The sequence below is a fragment of the Oryctolagus cuniculus genome, chromosome 6 (assembly GCF_051225735.1).
Source record: "Oryctolagus cuniculus isolate XC-2025 breed Fujian yellow rabbit chromosome 6, ASM5122573v1, whole genome shotgun sequence".
NCBI lineage: Eukaryota > Metazoa > Chordata > Mammalia > Lagomorpha > Leporidae > Oryctolagus > Oryctolagus cuniculus.
The window spans coordinates 33,640,779-33,654,938 of record NC_142872.1 but is presented as its reverse complement, the minus strand read 5'-3'; the positions used below and the strand labels follow the sequence as shown (position 1 = coordinate 33,654,938).

The window sequence follows — 14,160 nt, the reverse complement described above, 5'->3', positions numbered from 1 at the left end:
AATGAGAGTTGGAATGTAGCCTTTTTTATAAAGTCCAGTCCCCCCCCCCCTTTTAATATTATTTATTTGGAAGGCATAGTTGAAGAGGGAGAGATCTTTCTTTCTCTGGTTCACTCCCCAGATGGTTGTAATGGCTGGGGCTGGGCCAGGCCTAAGCCTGGAACTACATCCAAGTCTCCCAGGTGTGTGGCAGGGGCCCAAGCACTTGGGCCATCTTCTGCTACTTGTCCAGATGCATTAACCAGGAACTGGATTGGAAGTGGAGCAGCCATGAATCAAACTGGTGCTATTTTGGAGGCTGGTGCCACAGACAGTGGCTTAACTCATAGCACCACAAGACCAACCTCTGAAGTCTAGTTTTCTTTGTAGTCACTAAGCTGCCTATTTTATCACTAGGGAAAATGAGGGAATAACAGCATATAACCCCCCCCCCTTTGAAGGTTTATTTTATTTATTTGAAAGTGTCAGAGAGGCAGGGAAAGGGAGAGAGGGGGAGAGGGGAAGGGGGAAATAGGGGATGGGGAGAGGAGAGGAAGAGAATGAGAGAGAGACAAAGTCTTTGATCCTTCATCAGTTGGTTCACTCCCCAAATGGCTGCAATGGCCGAGCTGAGCCTATTTGAATCTAGAAGCTTCCTCTGGGTCTCCCACGTGGGTGCAGAGGCCAAAGGATTTAGGCCATCTTCTGGTGCTTTGCCAGGTGCCTTAGCAGGGAGTTGGATCAGAAGTGGAGCATCTACGACCCAAATCGGTGCCCATATTGGGAGGCAGTACTTCATGGCAGGGCTTTAACCAGGTGCGCCACAGCACCAGCCCCACATACGACCTCTTAGACTGTTGTTAAAATGCATGTTCTAGGATTCCGTGGTACATTCCCAGTGCATCTGTAGACTTAGTAACTGCCAACCAGGAAAAAAAAAAAAAAACTGAAAAAGAATTCTAGATATGGTAGATACGGTTTACGCCATGGTGAAAACTTCCCTTTTGATGCCCCATTCTCTGGTGAAATCAGAGTTGCGTTATTGGTAATGTGAAGATAATACATGCCTCTAACTGGAACCCTTCACACTTTTCATCCAGTGGCTGCTACTTGATGCTTGTAGGTGCAGTGAACATACACCCTATTTGCCTGTGAGAGTTCCAGTACACACCTGTTATGTTTATCTAATTTATAATTGCATCCTCTCTCTTCTGAAAGAGTATGTGCTCATTATATTAGCGGGAGATGAGCCCATCTACTTCTCTTTGGAGACTGCAAAATTTCTACTCAAAGGATAGAGAAGGTATATGGATGAATGTTTTCCATTTAAGATTATCTCTATTTTTAGTAAAAATATATTGAATACCTCATATAACTATATACTGTGAAAATCACTGAGGATAACACACTCTCAGAAGTTTTCTCTGCAGTTTTTGAGAGATTATCTGTGAAGGTTTATATGGACTCATTCCCCACCAGAAGTACTTAAATTCTGCAGGCACCAGCTGTATTTTCTATATCCTGCCTCTGTCATTATTTATTTCGTAGGACCCAAAGCTACATGAGGGCAAAGGCAGTGGATACCTTGATTTCCCTGTCACCAGCAGCTGGTCGTGCTTCCTGTGTGCTAATTGAGCCCTAAGCAAATACTGGGGAATGAATAACTCAGTACTACTGAAATATTTCCTTGTTAAAAATTGATTTCTTTTTTATTCCCAGAGTGCACTGAGAAAGGAAGTGAATTACTTTACAGCATTTAATGACTTGTATTACTAGCTTCAAATACTTGCCTTCATACTCCATGCTTATTATTGTTTATCAAAAGCTTACTACTTGCCAGACTCCACATTAAGTTCTTACATACTGTGTATTTCTTAGTCTTCAGACTTCCCTTTGAGGTAGGAGTGATGATTTTCTGTATTTATGGAAAATAAAGCTAATGCACAAAGAATATAAAGAATTTACATAAGGCTACATAGCTAGTAAGTGATAAAGATAGGATTCCATGACACATTGAATTCCCACAGATTAAAAATATTATGAAAGCTGATAGACATAGTGATATGTATGTATGCATTTATAAGCTATATTTATGCAAAGAATTATTTGTTTAAAATTCAAATTTAAGTATACTGTATGTTTCCTTGCTAAATCTGGCCACACTCTTACTCATCCTGTACAGGATATTTGTAGTAGAAAAGAATAAGGAAGCTCTCACACACTTCTCATCTAAGTTCTTCCCTCTCTTAGTCCTGATTTCATGATCATGGGTATATGTAGAGAAAGAAAATATTCTGAGAGTAACTTTGGCAAAACTGAGTTCTAATGATGTGGATTATTTGACCTGAGTCAGAAACTCTAAGTACCCCAAAGCACCTTTAGCAGTCAACATGGCCTTGATTTTTGCTCTCCCACTAAAAGTAATCCCTGACAGTAATTCCTCTGGCTTTCCTTTTGTGATAATGAGATACAGTACAACATCTAGCTGTACAAATGAACTACACCATAAACTGCAGAGATAGCCACAAATAGGTGGGATGGGTACCACCCAGGAGTCTGGGACTAACTCCCTACTTAAAGATCATGTCATCTCCCCGCATAAAAAGTCAAACAACCGGGTCCAAAATTCCTTGGTAAACATGGGCAATGTTAATCAAATTATTGGATCCTGGGTTTCTAATTTCAGTCTCCTAAAATGACCCCAAATTTCTGTGATATAACCACCCTTCTCCCATTTTAAGACAATTTTGTTTAAGTGAATGATTGTAAAATTGCCAGTCTTGCAGCTGACTTATTTGATCAAAGAAAGACACATGAAGTGATCTAAATAAAGGAGACAGAAATAGCCATTCATCTCCAGAGAGGAAAGCATCTCAAATTCCAGGGGGAAAAAAGACCTTTCCTGTTGCTGTGGATTTGGTGGCTTGGGATGAACAGTTGCACTGTTAGACGAAAGTGAGACTGGCCCTTCCAGGGCCAGCTGTGTGGTGCTGAGAACAGCTGACGGTGGGGCAGGCAAGAAAGAGTGACGGACAAAGTAGCCATGCTCGGGTGGCATCATTCATGTGTCCCCAAACTTTGTTTGCGGGGTCAGCCAGTTTGGGACAGAATATATTTTGACATTGGCAGCACTGAGACTCTGACAGGCATGTCAGACCCTACTCATTTGTACTTCATTATGCACTCCCTCCAGAAATAAAATGTAGAAGGTTCATCAAAGTACATAGAACACAAAGTACACAGATTTTACTCATGTAATAAAAAACAGTCATATGTGTGTGCTGGGGCGGGGGGGGGGGGGCATGTAGATATGAAATGGAGCCAGAAATGAGGCTCAAATAAAAATGCTGAAGTCCTTACTCGGGCTGTGGGGGACTCAGATTTGTTTGGAACAAATCCTAACATGCAACACCAAGTAGCAAGTTGTTTATTTTCCCCACTCAGCGTCCTCTAGCTAAATTGGAGGGAATTGTTCAGGAGAATTACAAACTGTAAGTACCTGGAAGCAGAAGGTTAGAGAAGGAAAATGAGCACTTTAGGATGGAGCAGTTAAGAAGGTTTCCTATAGAACAGCAGAGACTTGAGTGAATCCTATGAGATGAGGTGGGGTGTAGTGGGGGGAGAAGGAACCCTCCCAGAAGGAGAAAGAGCATGAGCAGCTGTACACCTGGGGTGAATGGACTTGGGGAAACCACTGGGAGAAGAGGGGCATGTACAGAAATGAGAGAAGTTAAGCTAAGACATGCAGTAGACAACTACTTTGGAAAATAAGGACAAACTGTGGAGCAGTGTGCAACATACACACATACACTCGTGCCAACTATTAACAGCAGATATATCTAAAGGCTATTAAATACCGAAATTTCTTGGAATCTCAAATATATTCTTCACCAGTAATTTTGGTTTCATAAATAAATGGAAACATTTTACAAATAAATCTTGGAAAAAAATAAGACTGAAGAGAAACATGCCCCCCCCCAAAAAAAAACAAACAACAACAACATATTGAGCTTAATTCTTCTGTTGTGTAAATTAGCCCTTAGTAATTTAGGTAATTTTCACTCCTAGACCCAGTGATCTCAATTTTTAATGAAATGATTCTCATTTGCATTCTGTCAAAATTAGATACTGAAAAAAAAAAATTAGATACTGGAATTTTAGCATGATTTTCTTACTCACTTGGACAGGAATAGAAAAAGTATAAAAATTCATGCTCATAGGTAACACATTCCTATTGTCATTAATCTAACTAGAGTGCTCTATTAACTGTCCCATCACATATTTACAATTTAATATCCATAAGGTACTCAGGAATCATGAGTTTTTGGTGGGTAGTGTATCATGTGAATAGATACACATGGAATACTTGTGTATTTCATTTTTAATATAATTATCTTACTAACATTGTGTGCTTGAGAAAGTGAACTGCTCTGAAATTTGGGTCTTTTTTTTTATTTATTTGACAGAGTTAGACAGTGAGAGAAAGAGCGACAGAGAAAGAGCTTCCTTCCGTTGGTTCACCCCCAAATGGCCACCATGGCTGGAGCTATGCCAATCCAAAGTCAGGAGCCAGGTGGTTCCTCCTTGTCCCCCATGCGGGTGCAGGGGCTCAAGCACCTGGGCCATCCTCCACTGCCCTCCTGGGCCACAGAAGAGAGCTGGACTGGAAGAGGAGCAACTGGGACTAGAACCTGGCACCTATATGGGATGCCGGCGCCGCAGGCAGAGAATTAACTAAGTGAGTCACAGTGCTGGCCCCTGAAATTTGGGTCTTTAGTTCTCAAAATAGTTACCGATTGGGATTTTATGAGGATTAAGTAAGAAAATATACAGTAAGCAGTTGGCAGGAATATCTACCATTTAAGCAATTACTGTAGGCCAACTCTTAAGAAAGTCACATGAATTATTTCAGTCCTCACCAGAACCCCAGAGAGGTTTCCTTTCTAATCAGCTTACCCAGTACCATTGTTTAAACAATGCATATGGTGTATATTACTTTTCTAAGATATCATCTTACTACCACTGGCTTGCCAAATTAAAATTTATTTTACTGCTATTTCTAAGGAACCAGAAAATATTTTACATTAAAATGAAATTATTGCTCCTCAGAGAGCTCTTTCAAAGAGCTAAGGTCACAGATTATGGTCTCTATTTTACAGACAAGTACAAGGAAGTGACCATAAAATGTAATATATTAACTCAATGGTTTATTAAGGGAGAAATTATTATCTTTACTTAATGATTATCTTTTTCACTGGTTCTTAAGCCTTAATATTTCTAAGAGTAACCTGGGGAAAGTTATTAAAGATCAATAGGCCTAACCCATAGGTTCTTATCTGGAGAGAGGTCCCAGAATCTTCATTTTAATAGGCTCTTCAGGAAATTCTGATAGGTTTTCACAAAGCTACATTTATTAAAAACTGATCCATAATTCAATAACTACTTTAAGTCAGAGCCAACCATGGATAACCAAAACAGCAGCCTAGAAGAAAATAAAAGAACAGAAGATAAGGATGGAGTGTCTACTTACTGTTTGCCTCCATGTCAAGAGCTCTACTTTTCTAGTGGACATTCATCATTCCTTAGCTCTCTGGGCAGCACCTCATCCCACCTCTCTAGTGCAACATGTGATGTAGGGCAGAGCCAATTAGCACATCAGACTGCTATTACATGCTGTGATTGGTCCAAACAGGCAGAAACAGTTCCAATCAGGGTAAACCACAAAGCCACTGGAGCTACCAGAAGAGGGGAGCTGTCCTCCTGATGTAGTACAAGTGTGGAGGAACTGGAGGGTTTTCCCCAGAGATCTTAGCCAATTAAAGCTAACATGGGAGAATTCATCCTAAAATACCGTTTGAATTTTGAATTCAACCATGCCAGAAACTATAGTCTATGTCTAGACTTCTGTCTGATGAGTAGTAAGTTTATATTTGATTTGAGCCAGTTCTACTCGCAACCCATAGAGATGATTTTCGTTTAAATTGAGGTAAAGGGTATATGGAAAATCACTGGCAGGTTTTTAAAGACAGAACCTTATAAAATTGCTCTAAGGAGAGTCTTACCAAGTCTCAAAATGTTCTTAACAGTGATTCAGAAATTCTTACAATTAGGAGTGTTACTTAATACTTATTATGCCAGATGTTATGCTAAGTACCATATTCTTTTTAAAAAATGATTATTTATTCATTTGAAAGGCAGAGTTACAGAGAGGCAGAGTCAGAGGGAGAGAGAGAGCGAGGGGTCCTCCATCTACTGATTCACTCTCTAAATGGCCACAAAGGCGGGAGCTCAGCCAATCTGAAGCCAGGAGCCTGAAGCCTCCTCCAGGTCTTCCACATGGGTGCAGAGGCCCAAGGATTCAGGCCATCTTATACTGCTTTCTAGAGCAGCTGGGACCCGAACTCTCTCCCATATGGCATGCCGGCACCACAGGCAGCTGCAACCACCACTGTGCCGGATTTGTTGGCCCCAGTACTCTTTAATCCTCAGAAGAACCTTCTGCAGTAAACAATATTAGCATTCCAATGTAGTTCATAATAAAAATGAGGCTTAGAAAGATTTAAGAACTTCCCAAAGATCACCCAGTTTGTACATGGTAAAGTCAAATTCTGATCCTAGGCTGCCTGATTGTAAGCCCTAAGATATTTCTTTAACTTTTATTTAGTAAATATAAATCTCCAAAGTACAGTTTATGGATTACAATGGCTTCCCCCCCCATAACTTCCCTCCCACCCGCACCCCTCCCCCATTCCATTCACATCAAGATTCATTTTCAATTATCTTTATATGCAGAAGATCGATTTAGTATATTTTAAGTAAAGATTTCATCAGTTTGCACCCACACAGAACATAAAGTGTAAAAATACTGTTTCAGTACTAGTTATAGCATTAATTCGTATTGTACAACACATTAAGGACAGAGATCCCACATGAGGAGTAAATACACAGTGACTCCTGTTGTTGACTTAACAATTTGACACTCTTGTTTATGGTGTCAGTAATCTCCTAGACTCTAGTCATGAGTTGCCAAGGGCCTTGGCAACTCAAGCCCTAAGATCTTAACCACTGCACTGTATGGTTTTGAAAATTTTTGGTAGTCCTGAGCTACTCTTGTTAGGTTCCCCCCAAAAGTAAAATGCCTTGAGGAATTTACTTTTTCTGTACTTCAGCTGTAATTTGGATCCCCTATTTGAGGAAGGTGACTTTATACCACATTGATCCCAACTTTGAATTATTTGTGGTAGGCAAGTCAGCCATTCATCACTATTTCTTCTAATGATTTATCATCTTTTATTAGGAAACTGCAGTTTTGTTTTCGACTCTTAATGCCTGTAGCATAGTGGGGATTCAAATGAACAGTGGTGGAGGGCAGAAATTTGCTACATGCACAAATATTTCAATGGCCTGATCCCTTCTTGAGGTTTCAGTTTATGAACTGATGTTCTTCCTCTTGTTCAATTTATTTATCACCACCACATTTGTATTTTCATCCCAGGTACGTTGATCAGATAGCATACTTGCCAGCAGGAAACTCACGATTGAGATAGCCTGACTGGATACAGAGGGACACGATTTGCCCATGTCCTAGATGCAAACTAAAGCATTTGCAACAGTGTCTTTCAATTCCTGCAGTAAAATCATGTGCTACAGTTGACCAACTTCTGTATACATTTGGATTGTTGAAAAAGGAAGACTTTTTTGAATACCAGGGGAATGGTGTTGACTAGCCAGCATTCCTGATGTCATCTTCAACTCTGGAAGAATCTTAGAATGTCAGTATTAAAGTATTTTAAATGGTGAAAGTGGTAGTGATGATACTCACTTAAATGCTAAGCATCTATTTATGTACTTTATGTGTTATTTCTTGCAGACCAATAGGAACAATGTTGTTATTGCTTCTATTGGTGGCTCAGGAAACAGAATCAGAGTGCTTCAGTGATTTACCAATACTTACATAGTGAGTTGGGAAGCTTAGATCCAATCCATGACTGTTTGCTCATAAGCTCTTAACCATTCGATTGAAAACCAATAGGGTAGGGGCCGGCGCCGCGGCTCAATAGGCTAATCCTCCACCTTGTGGTGCCGGCACACCGGGTTCTAGTCCCGGTTGCCCCTCTTCCAGGCCAGCTCTTTGCTATGTCCTGGGAATGCAGTGGAGGATGGCCCAAGTCCTTGGGCCCTGCACCCGCATGGAAGACCAGGAGAAGCACCTGGTTCCTGGCTTCGGATCAGCGCGATGCACCGGCCGCGGCGGCCATTGGAGGGTGAACCAATGGCAAAGGAAGACCTTTCTCTCTGTCTCTCTCTCTCTCACTGTCCACTCTGCCTGTCAAAAAATAAAAAATAATAAAAAAAAGAAAACCAGTAGGGTAGATAAAGTTCAGTGTACATCAGAATCACCTAGAGGGCCCGTGCACCACAATAATGTGCATTTCTAATAAATTCCTAGCTGTGGTTAATGTTGCCTCTCTAGGACTCACACTTTAAGATCTGAACTGATCCAGTTTCCTCACTTCATCAGAGTTGTAAATTCACAGTGTGAATTACTGGCCAAAAGTTCCTAAATTTTAGGACTTTTGATGCTCAAGTACATGGTTTCTTAGTAATGAGGAAATAGCTATCCACTATCATTTTTACATTTATAACGAAGAGACATAATATTGGCTGAAGCCACAACAAATAAACCCTCTGAATCATTCCTTGATTCATCAAGCTGTCAGTCATTAATTAGCCTGCTTTTGTCTGAAATTTCTATAAAATTGGATTTAGGAATTTCTACATGGAAGGTGTATCATAAGAATTGTAAATAATTAGAAATTTCTCTTACTGGAACATATACTCCATAGATTCAGGCATTTTGCTTATCTGTTTCTGGTTGCATTTCAATGTTAACATCAGTCTCATTTATCTTGGGCATTTTTGAGTAATTTTCATGAACTATACACATCATAGAAACTCAATACAGAAACTCAGTAAATGGTGGCTATATCGCTATTTTAATATCATCTTGATGGTGGCCGTCATCATCAATTTCTGGAGTTTTCTGATTCATTTCCTTCCCCATTTTCTCCCTTTCAGATTTTTTTTACAGTCTCTTTACCTGCCAAGCTCTATAACATTTTTTGGTAATGATGCTTCCATTTTATGGTTTCTGAAAAACAGGCCAGATGTTAAGCTTGCTTTTTTGTTATTCTTTCAGCAAATTCACATAGCAGCCATTGATCTCCCATTTTCAAATGGGGAGTTTTAAATTACTGCAAACATTCTGCCTTAGCTGTCTTTTAAATCTTTTTAAGCAGTCAGCTTTGAAGAGAGGGTGGCCATTATTCATTTGGGACATATTTTAACCCTTGAGAAAGCAGCAAGACATCTCTTCCTACCCTGTTAGAAATAGCCCTCTCTTGCATCACAGAATTCTCTCTACTGCCGGTCAGGCAAATAGCAAATAGGCTTTGAGATTTTATTTTGTAGCATATTCTTCAAAGGCCAAGATGACTTGGCACTAAGTATCCAAGCTACTTGTGAAATAAGATATATATATATGCACAGGTATAAGACACACCTTGGAGCAGTTAATGTTCCTAAAGAAGATAGTGACAGAGGGAGAAAATTGTCCTACTAGCCCCACACCCAAGATTCTGACCCCTGGTTGCAGGGAAGATTTATTGTGAGAATATTTTTTTAAATCCTAAAACATGGGGTCAGCATTGTAGCATATGAGGTTAAACCTCTGCATACAATGCCAGCATCCCAGATGGGCACCAGTTCAAGTGCCGGCTGCTCCACTTCCAATCCTGCTCCCTGCTAATGTGCCTGGGAAGGCAGCGGAAGATGGCTCAAATCTTTTGGTACCTGCACCCATGTGGGAGACTTGGCTAAAGCTATTGGCTCCTCGCCTCAGCCTGGCCCAGCCCTCGCCGTTGTGGCCAATTGACAAATGAAATCAGCAGACAGAACATCTCTTTCTCTCTCTGTCTCCCCTCTCTCTCTATCTCTGCCTTTCAAATAAGTAAATTAAAAAAAAAAATCCTAAGAAACCAGCAGCATTTAAGACTATCTGAATTAGAATTCCTGAGGAGTGGGTCTCAGGTATTCATAGGGTTGGAAATCAAACTGGTTGCCCAATACCTTTCAAGAAATGGATTTGATTATTGCAGAAATTTTTATGGGCATTCAAAATGGTAGAAAAACTCATGTTGAAGTAGCAAGGCTTTCATAATTCTACACTTGGTCTTTCTTTTCATAAAAGGTGTCCTTTATTCTGAGAGCAGCTATCCTCTCCTGCACTGCCTGAGAAAATCATTAGCTATCATTAAAGAAATTGTTACTACAACTCAGCTAGGAGCAGTGGCATAGGATATAGGAGGATCCTGAGAAGAAGTAAGACTATAATGAAACTCTGGAAATTGGACCATCTGCCCTCTGGTTTTAATCTGGGGCTCATTTTTGAAATCAGATTTTCTTTGCGACAGAGACATGTGATGTTTTGAAACGCATTATCTGTATTTCCCTTCCAGTGCTTAAAAGGGTGAACTTCTCTTGTGGGGGTGTTGTATTGTTGTGGCTGCCTTTGAGGGTTCCCAACATAATTTTTATAAACTTCAGGTATGACATTCAACCTACACTTTAAGTCAGATTATCTAAACATTCTGCAAATCTATATGATGACTTCAATGAAATGCATGAAGAGACTTAGAAAAGAACAACTTAATTTACAGAGAGTATGTCCTTTGTACTTGTTTAGGCTTCAAAATTCTCTTTTAAAGATGACAGTAATAGTAATTGCTGCTTCAGAAATTATACTTATGTAGTAAAGTGTTAGTAATACTCCTTGTGAGAGATCCTTTGTTTTTGTTTTATTTATTTATTTTTTGACAGGCAGAGTTAGACAGTGGGAGAGAGAGAGACAGAGAGAAACGTCTTCCTTTTGCCGTTGGTTCACCCCCCAAGTGGCCGCTACGGCCGGTGTGTTGCGGCCGGCGCACTGTGCTGATCTGAAGCCAGGAGCCAAGTGCTTCCTCCTGGTCTCCCATGGGGTGCAGGGCCCAAGGACCTGGGCCATCCTCCACTGCACTCCCAGGCCACAGCAGAGAGCTGGCCTGGGAGAGGGGCAACTGGGACAGAATCCAGCGCCCTGACCGGGACTAGAACCTGGGGTGCCGGCGCTGCAGGTGAAGGATTAGCCTAGTGAGCTGCGGCGCCGGCCAGGTCCTTTGTTTTTAATTGTCCTGGTCTGTTTAATCCAAGAGTTCAGTGTGCCATGTTCTATGAAGCAAAAGACCCAGAACATGTTAACTCTGAGTTTTGCCAGTAATTGGCAGTGACTGTGTACTGTACAGATGAGCCATTTGGACAAAGTTACCATTTTGTTAAGGGCTACTAGAAACTGCCCAACAACCACCACTCATGTATTTGGTTTCCATTTCATTCAGTTCTGAGGCATGAAACTGGTTCCGTACTAAGTGAGTTCAGTATGAAATGATAACAGGGAAATATGCACTTTGTGAGAAGCGCTTCCTAGCTAGACTTGATTTGCTTCTTAAAATGCCATCCTTCCCTTCTCTAGCCTACTCTAGTACCTTTTCAGTCCTCTTGCCTGGCATTTATCCCTGGCTTTCTTTAAATACATGTGATTACATACAAGCAGATCCTTGCACCTTGTGGATTTCACATTTCCTGTTTTAGCTCTGTATAAGTAATTCTGAAGGGCCCATTACTTGTGTGATTTGGCGTACTGCTGCAATATGAATTTATATAATAACTCAAGTAGAGATAAATAAAGCAATGAGTGACGTAGCTACTGCATTTCCTTGAACAATTACCAAACATCCCTTTCAACCTAGCTCTGTTGTTGTCTGTCATTTGAAGCGTTCAAAACTTTATGTTTTTGGGACTGGTGTTCCGGTGTGGCAAGTTAAACTGCTGCTTACAACACTGGCATCTCATACTGGAGCACAGGTTCAAGTCATGGCTTCTCCACTTCTGATCCAGTTCCCTGCTTATGGAGTTGCAAGGCTCCTGGCTTCTGCAAGGGCCAGGCAAGCTTTTGTAGAGTGAACCAGCAGATGCAATATTTCTTTGTCTCTGTCTTTCTCAGCCATTCTGCCTTTCAAGTAAATAACTTTTTTAAAGACATATTTTTTACTTGTTTGAAGGGGGGGAGAGACAGAGAGAAACAGAGAGAGAGAGATCCTCCATCTACCCATTCACTCCTCAAATGGCTGCAAAGGCTGGGGCTAGGAGAGACCAAAGCTAGGAGCCTGGAGCTTCTTCCCGGTCTCCCACATAGGTTTAGGCACCCAACCACTTAGGCCATTTCCATTAATTTCTCAGGCACATTAGCAAGGAGCTGGATCAGAAGTGGAGCACCCAAACGGAATGCCGGCATGGCAGGCAGAGGCTTAACCTGCTATGCTACATTGTCAGCCCCAATTAAGATCTTTTCTTTTTTAAAGTTGTGTTTTTGTGAAAACAACCAACAATATTTTAATGAAAACTAAAATGGCAGTCAGTAATAAAAGGCTATTTGTAGACAATAGCATTTAAGAAAAAATAGTAATAAAATATAGTAGGGTACTTACAATGTGCTGGACTCTATAGAAATAGCTTTATATTCATAATCTCATTGGATACTGAAAACTCCACAGGTAAAAATCTTAAATCCATTCAGCAGAAGATAAAAGTTTTAAAATTATACAGGCATAAGGCTGGCACCGTGGCTCAACAGGCTAATCCTCTGCGTGCGGCGCCGGCACATTGGGTTCAAGTCCCGGTCAGCGCACTGGATTCTGTCCCGGTTGCCCCTCTCCCAGGCCAGCTCTCTGCTGTGGCCAGGGAGTGCAGTGGAGGATGGCCCAGGTCCTTGGGCCCTGCACCCGCATGGGAGACCAGGATAAGCACTTGGCTCCTGGCTTCAGATCAGCGCAATGCGCCGGCCACAGGACACCAGTCATAGTGGCCATTGGAGGGTGAACCAATGGCAAAAGGAAGACCTTTCTCTCTGTCTCTCTCTCACTGTCCACTCTGCCTGTCAAAAAAAAAAAAAAAGTTATACAGGCAGAGCCAAGAAGTTATAAGGAGAAGGCATGTCCGACTGGAAAATATGGAGCGGTTGTGGATCTCTTACCCAAAATGCATGGGACTAGTAGTGTTTTGGATATTTTAATATTTGCATATACTGAATGACATATTTTGTGTATAGGACTGAAGATTAATTCCAAAATTCATCTGTGGTTCCTATATATACACATTATATGCAAAGAGTAAAGGAAGTGTTATATAATATTTTAATTAATTTTGTGCATGAAATATTCATGCTGTTGCATTTTGTACTTGGGTATTAGAATCATGCTCAAAGTCTTCAGAGTAGGGATGCTCACCTTTGCTGCTGAATTCCTAGTGCCTCTATTCTATCTGCTTCCTCCTCATTACTCCACATAATTCCTCATTTCACTTAAATTTGTCCACAAATGATATTTATGTTTCTTGGAACATTTAAATCAGAACTTTTGTTCTAACACTTATTTGTTGAATACAAATTGGTGAGTAAATACAGAATTAATGAGGCACTTGCTACTTCAACTCACTTGCCTCTCTCTCATCAGAAAAACTGAGAACAAATATTCTTCCATGTGCACTTATTCTATGTTTTCTTGAAATGCTACAGAAATGAATATTGAATAGTAGAAATACCAGCTGTGTTTAAAGAGATCCCAGATCATAGAAATAATAAAATGTTTGTTTTACCAAGTAGATTAAACACTTTGAGCCTGTGTCTGGAGTTCGCTGTTAATTCCTAGTTCTCAAGGGAGCCATGAAGTGAACCCAGAAAGTTTTAGGGAGGCTTTGTTTATTCTGGCAAGTAAAGGGAAAATGCTTCTCAATCATGGTAACTGTAGAGGATTATGAGACACAGTTGTGTGTGTATATATATATATATATATATATATATATATATATCTTGCCCAGTTCACATTCCCCAACATCACACTGATTATTTGAAAATTAGCCATCAATGGTGTATTTATACAACAGAAATTTGTAAAATGCTGCAAGTCAGCTTTCTTCTACTCTAGAGAGATGGTTATTTGCTCATATCACTGCATGAAACTTTAGCCTAAATTTGAAAACCCAAGAAAGTTTCTTAGTTTCTTGATTTCTTAGCTGAATGTAAAATACTCA

The 14,160-nt window shown here is 40.5% G+C and overlaps 1 long non-coding RNA gene across 9 annotated transcripts in view; it reads left to right on the top strand.

Annotated features, from left to right (window-relative positions):
- Positions 1-14,160, top strand: part of LOC149126095 (uncharacterized) — a 224,054-nt gene that overhangs the window by 129,016 nt on the left and 80,878 nt on the right. The window contains exon 4 of one of the 9 annotated variants that reach the window (XR_016235354.1): positions 4,446-4,464. The exons of the other annotated variants lie outside the window; for them this stretch is intronic. This is a non-coding gene — a long non-coding RNA (uncharacterized LOC149126095). Of the gene's footprint in view, positions 1-4,445; positions 4,465-14,160 lie in introns of those variants that run through there. 9 annotated transcript variants of the gene reach the window in all.